At 47.4% G+C, this 6,773-nt stretch overlaps 1 protein-coding gene across 1 annotated transcript in view; it reads right to left on the minus strand.

Moving 5' to 3' along the window:
• Window positions 1–5,227, minus strand: part of LOC147008124 (uncharacterized) — a 35,237-nt gene extending 30,010 nt beyond the window's left edge. The window contains exon 1 of the mRNA XM_085865624.1: window positions 5,201–5,227. The gene's annotated coding sequence lies outside the window, so the exon portion shown is untranslated. The remainder of the gene's footprint in view (window positions 1–5,200) is intronic.
• Window positions 5,228–6,773: the final 1,546 nt, after the last annotated feature.

Here is a 6,773-nt window from a genome sequence, read left to right on the forward strand (position 1 = left end):
TGCTTGAAAGAAAGGACTTCTTCCAGAGGATTGTTGAGAAAGTGGATGGGGGTTTTTTCTAAACGGTCCTTTCGGAGAGACAGAGTGAGAGTGTGAGGTTTGTCCGGATTGAAAGACATGTTCCACATGTTGGACCAGTTTGTGATTTTCCCCATATCTGCAGTGAGCGAAGAAGCTGCTGCATGCCAATCTGAGGGATGACAGATGGTACGGCAGAGGGTGGAGTCATCAGCAAAGAGATAAAGAGGATTTTCCAGAGAGTCGGAGAGATCATTGATGAAAACCAGAAAAAGAACAGGGCCCAGAACGCTACCGTGAGGAACTCCAGCCTGGACAGGAAGAGGGGATGAAAGAACTCCATTTAGGGCCACACATTGACTGTGACAGGAGAGGAAGTCTGTGAGCCATGAGTGGAGATGGCTTTGGATACCATCGGAAGAGAGTGTGGTGAGCAGGGCAGGATGCCAGACCGTGTCAAAAGCACGCGATATGTCGAGGGATATGGCTCTCATCTCATGTCTGGCATTGAGGACCTCCATCCATTGTTGGGAGAGCTGAAGCAGCCTATCCAGGGTGGAGTGACCTGGTCTGAAACCAAATTGATGACCAGAAATCAGGCCATTGGAGAAGAGGAAGGATTTAATGTCTGAAGCGATGATGGATTTCATAACCTTGCTGATGATTGGGAGAAGGCTGATTGGTCTGGAGTTGCAGGCATCTGTTTTTGCACCTTTTTTGTGCAGGGCAGTAATGTTTGCTGATTTCCAAGCAGATGACAGATGACCTTGAACAAATGAGAGGGCGAATAGAACAGAGAGAGGGTGAGCAAGAGCAGAGGAGCAGGTTTTTAGGACACGTGGGCTGGTGCCGTCTGTACCGGTTGCAGTATCTGAGTCGAGGTTTGACAACAAGCTGTCCACCTTGTCAGGAGAAAAGGACACAGAGTCCAGGGACAGTTGGGTGCGACTGGGTAAGGTGGATACAGAAAGCGATAGGTGTGGGAAACAAGATTTAGATGCAAACATGGAGTTTCGGCATTCAGCCTTTCAAGTGCGGTATCAGCAGTGCAGACATTTGAGGTAAGGGAGGGGATGGAGGGGGAGCATACACCACAAACAGATTTGATTAGATGCCACCAGGATTTGGAAGAGTGAGAGGTTTGAAAGTTCAGACTTGAGCTTAGAAAGGTGCTGTTTTCTTGCTCTCCTGAGGGTAGATACACACTTGTTTCGAGCTTTATGGAAGGAACTGAGATTCCCCTAAGTTGGGTTTGCTTCCCTTGAGGCAAAGGTAAGTTGCTTCAGGACAACTGCCTCACCACAAGCTTCATTGAACCATGGGAGGGAGGAAGGGCAGGACAACTGAAGACGAGAGGGGATAAATCTGTGCATGAGGGAGAGCAAGTTTCTTTGAAAGAATTCCCAGGATGAGTTGATGTTGGAGAAAGTAGCGATAGGAGACCAGCCTATAAGTTTGATGGCTGCTTGGAGACCCTGCCAGTTCTCTTGAGTGGAATGCCAGATCGACGGCGGTGAGGTGGTTCTCTAATAATAGCCAGAGAGATGTCCACTTTGACAAGGACGTGGTCAGAAGAAGCCATTGGAGCGAAGGAAGAACAGCAGATATTTTCAGGGAAATTTGCAAAATCAGATCCAGAAGAGAGAGAGTACCATTTATTGAGATCCGGATCGGGAAATTGACCGATTGAGTCAGTCCCAATGAGTCGCAGAAAGCTTTTGCTGAAGTGCCATGACAGGTGAGAGAGGTAGCCACACCGAGCCAACTGGCGTGATGACAAATTAAGTCACTACATATGAGGAAGAGAGAGTTTGGATGAGAAGATAGAAGTTGGTCCATGTTTTCGGATAGTGAGGTGTAGATTGAGTCATCACTGTTTAGTGGACGGTACAGTACACATATAAACACGTGGAGGGGGAGTGGAGGGGAAGCCGGAGCCAGAGGTATTCCTGGGGGTGTGGGGGGGTGAGGGCAGTGTATGGAGAGTGAGGAATGGAGTCTTTGATGAAGAGAGCAACTCCTCCACCAGGACGAGGCTCAGGTCTGTCATACCGGAGGAGGGATTAACCAGGGAGAGATACTTGGGAGTCAGAGACGTCTTGATGGAGGAAAGTTTCTGTTTGGCAGATTATGTCTGGTTTGTCAGTGGCAACCTGTATGGAAAGATCTGAAAGGTTTGAGCGAAGGCCCCACAGGGAATTGCATCACTCCCAACTCTACTGGAGATAAAGGCCTTGTACACTTTGAATTGTTTGATTTGAATTGTTGACTGAGGGTACTGATGCAGTCAGTGCCCTCTGCTGATTTGGGCAGGAATTTGTAATTTGTTCATGGTGCCGGCGATAGCTCTCCCACTCTTCACGAAGGACGGGCTGATTATCGCACCCTGAATTCGTTCATGGGCCAGCTTGGTTTTTACTGACAACGCAATAATGACGTGGCAGTTTCTGTTGACACGAACTCGATTTGCTGAAACCTTGAATCCAAATCCACAACTCTGGTGTCTTCTGCAGGATTTGAACCCACAACCTCATGGATACCAGTGCAGTCTTCTCCTGCAGAGAACATTGGGACAAGCATGTGTTTGTTAGTGACTGTGTGTGTGTGTGTGTGTGTGTGTGTGTGTGTGTGTGTGTGTGTGTGTGTGTGTGTGTGTGTGTGTGTGTGTGTGTGTGTGTGTGTGTGTGTGTGTTCACTCAAATTCTTTGCGATCCTCATTCCCTCCCTAACTCATTCATCCCTCCAACATTCCAGTCTCTCCTTTCACACCACGTACACACACCATTTGTTCGCACATTTTCATGTCCATGAAAGATCATCAATGATCGATGTTTGCAGGTGCAGGGTGGTTCAAAAGTCTTGGCACTGTTTCGATTGTGTCTCAATTGAACATTGTTAAACGTTATTATTATTTAATTTTCAGGCTGTGTTCTCGAAAGTCGGGAAATTGTCTCCACCAAGCTTCATGAGTCTGGAACACAATGTGTCGTACGAAGCACGACGACGAAGCGAACTGGAGGAATGGTACCCTGAGATAAAGTGTGTGATCAACACTCGGTGGATTTCAAAGTGAGAGACCCAACCAGCAAGAACTGTCTTCTTCCCAACGTCAATAAGTTCCAGAAAGTTCCGGAAGGAAGGCACTGTTCGCAATCTCGAGAAATCCGAGAGAACGAACACCGGGTGTGTCGAGGCGGTGACACGACACGTAACTAATGCTTCAGTCACATTTGGCTCGGCGACCGTAGGGTCCAAAAATCTACGGCCACTAGCAATTATAGGGCGGCCGCAGTATTTCCACGGTCACACAATGTAGCAGTCACATATGTTTTTATTTTTCGTGTAGCCACACGGGGTATTTAGATATTGTGGAGACCGAAAACGTGGGGATGCCGAACGGTCTTTGATTTGATGTCGCACGGTGACCTTAGGGCGTCCCTGCGGCTGCCATAGAATTTTCAAGGCAGACTCAAGGTAGCCTCAAGGTGCCCGCAAGGCGACCGCAGGGGGGCCCTAAGGCAAACGTATTTTTTTTTTAAATATTTTTTTGTAATTTTTTGGGGGTTGGCAAAATTCATTTTTCATTGATAAGAGCCTACGGCAGCCGCACGAATAACGCAAGCCCACTGTACGCCCTACGTACGGTTGACGTGGAACATTACGTCATGGCTACGGCTTGTCGAATTGCTACGGCCAACCAAGAAATGAAAAAAGTTATAACTCCGTGCTTTAATTCCACGGAGACCCCTACGGCCTGTAAAAGATAGCCATATGGCGTAGGGCCACCCTGAGGCCACCTCAGAAAGTCTGTGGCCGTCGCACGTTTCTGTCAATTCAGGGGGGGGGGTACGGCCGCCGTATCCTAGCCGTAGAGCAAATGTGACTCATGCTTGACAGTCCGAGGACATCCTCTCGTTGGCGCTCACAAGAGCTCAGTCGTTTGCACACTCCTGTCTTTGGGATCCTGAGGCAGCACATGAAACGTTCTCAAACACACTCTCACACACACCAACGACTAGACGTAGAAGTTTGGCGACAGGGGGTCATGTCCTTCAAGGCAGAGCACGTCTGGTCACACCATTCCCCCATTCCCCAGACGTCACTCAATCCGCTGGACTTGTTTCGGTTTGGCTACGCGGAGGACAACGTTTACAAACACAGCTCTTGTAACATCCGGCATCTCAAGACGGCTGTTGAGGAGTGTGTGAGGAGGTGACACAGAACTTCTCCGTCGCTTGCCCGGAATGCCGTGCTCGCACCAAACAGGTCATTCATGCCGCCCCACCATTGTTAATCAAAGAGCCAAACAAGAATCCCCAAGTCTCTCCTTCCTGATGGGCGATTGTTCATTTTGAATCTTGTGTACCTTTTCCAAAATAAAACGGTACCTATATGCAACATGGTAACGATAACAAACACGAACATGTTACCCTCCTTTAAACACAAATCGGGACTTGGTGAATGGCCCATCCACAACGGATGGGGGAAAGGTGTTCACCTGAAATTAAGGTGCACGGTTTCAGGTCGTCTCGTTCACCTGAAAGAGTGACGGAGGTGCTGCGGCGCCTCGTTTGCATCGGGACAGGGAAACCGTGCTCCGATCGTTCCTCGGGTACTCCGACCGTGCCTCCGTCGATTGGACGAGCACGTATAACAAACAATGCCAACGTCACAATTGGAAAACAAATAATTATTTCCACCAACGCCTTTCATTTCTCTATTTATTTATTTATTTATTTATTTTATTTTTGCTGATTTATTTATTTATTTATTTATTTTAACACTTTATTTCTTTTAATTATTTATTTATTTATTTTAACACCCAAGGGTCCGAACAATTGAAGGTTGTTTGTAACAGCAGTGGAACAGCAGTTCATTAACCAACTGTGAAAACTTTCACACTTTGCTATGAATTCCAATTTTAAGGCCTTCTTGGCATCAGGAAAAAAAAATCGATGAAGAAGACAGAAGAAGAAAAACAAGAAGAGGAATAAGAAAGGCTCAAAGACTTTTTAAAATGTTAAACATGACGTCAAAACAGATGTTCGTAAAATAAGTTCAAACTATTAACAGAGTCATGTGATCAGCAATGGAGAAACTTTCTTAACTTCACAGTTAACTGAACTCCAAACTGGCACAAAAAAAGTGGGCACAGTACTTTCATTCGTCCCGAATCACTGACCTGGCAAGGGGATGCCACAGGAGTCGGTGACTACCCCTTCCCGCAAGTTTTTCCTTGAGCTTCGCCAGCACACGCTTTGAGGTCATGTCGCCTTTCAAGAGCGTAGTAAAAGTGTTGTCCATCAGCTGTTCCGGTAGACATTGTCGCAATGCCTGTCGGGCCCTATGGGAGAAGACAGGTGTGTGAGAGACGAACTACGGCCACAGGTTATGCACGGTGAACCCTTTTCAAACAAACTGAGCGTCAAGTGCGTTCCCCAACAGAGCCATGTTGCACTGGTAGTGAATTGTGCTGCCCTCGTGACAGCAAATACAGTCGTGGCCAAAAATGATTGTCACCCACACACTTTATTCAAATAACTCACAATTTTCTCCATAAATAAGTTAAAATTAACAAAAGTATTTTGTTTCCACAATTCTACATTTCACTGTTCATATTACAGAACCTTTGTTTTTGATTCAGAACTTAATAAATCCTTTTAAATCAGAAAATACAATGAAATGGCATTGATAAAATAATACCATCGCAACTGTCTCCGTGCATTATACAACAAAATCAGACCAGCCGCACTCAAGGACGAGGATGCGGATCGTCTGCATGGCATAGCCTTTGTTGAGCTGGTGGTATTCATGGAGGACGAGGAGGCAGACACTCGCCTGCTTCTACATGTGGCAGATGCTGTGCAGAAGGGTGTCAGTAAGGTGGCCATACGCACTGTGGATACTGATGTTGTGGTACTGGCTGTGGCTTCATTCAACAACATCAATCCTGACGAGCTGTGGATAGCTTTTGGTACTGGATCCAGCTTCCGGTACATAGCTGTTCACCAACTGGCTGCCGCCATGAACCCAAGACAATGTGCGACTCTCCCCCATCTTCCATGCCCTCACATAAGGTGCAACACTGTGTCTTCTTTCGCTGGCAGAGGGAAGAAGACTGCCTGGGAGATTGGGAAAGTGTTCCCACAGGTGACTGATGCCTTTGAAGAACTCTTCGGCATGCCAAGTGATGTCAGTGAGGAGTCAGTGTCACTGCTGGAGCGCTTCGTTGTGCTGATGTATGACCGCACCAGTGACACCATGGAAGTGAACGATGCTAGGAAACAGCTCTTCGCACACAAGTCTAGGGCTCTAGAAAACATTCCCCCAACGCAGGCAGCACTCCAGCAGCACATCAAGCGTCCATCTCTCCAGGGCAACTGCTGGAACCAAACTCTGGTCCTGAATCCAGAGTTACCAATCCCATCTGACTGGGGCTGGACAAAGGAGGCCTCTGGGTGGCAGCCTCTTTGGACGACACTGCCAGAGGCATCAAAATCTTGCCACGAACTGATCCACTGCGGCTGCGGGAAGGGATGTACCGGCCGCTGCAAGTGCACCAAGGCTGCACTCAAGTGCACCGCATTATGCGCATGTTCGGGAGACTGTTCGGTGCAATCAGACACCTTTATATTTATGCGTCTATGTGGATAATGTGTGTGTATTACATGTACCGGTATGTACTATACGTGTGTCTGAGGTAACTGGCCTCACTGTACTTTAAGCTTATAGACTATGTTCAGTGCACATTGAAA

This window comes from Eptatretus burgeri, chromosome 21 (assembly GCF_056783735.1).
Source record: "Eptatretus burgeri isolate ZD-2024b chromosome 21, Ebu_testis_v1, whole genome shotgun sequence".
NCBI classification, from domain to species: Eukaryota; Metazoa; Chordata; class Myxini; order Myxiniformes; family Myxinidae; genus Eptatretus; species Eptatretus burgeri.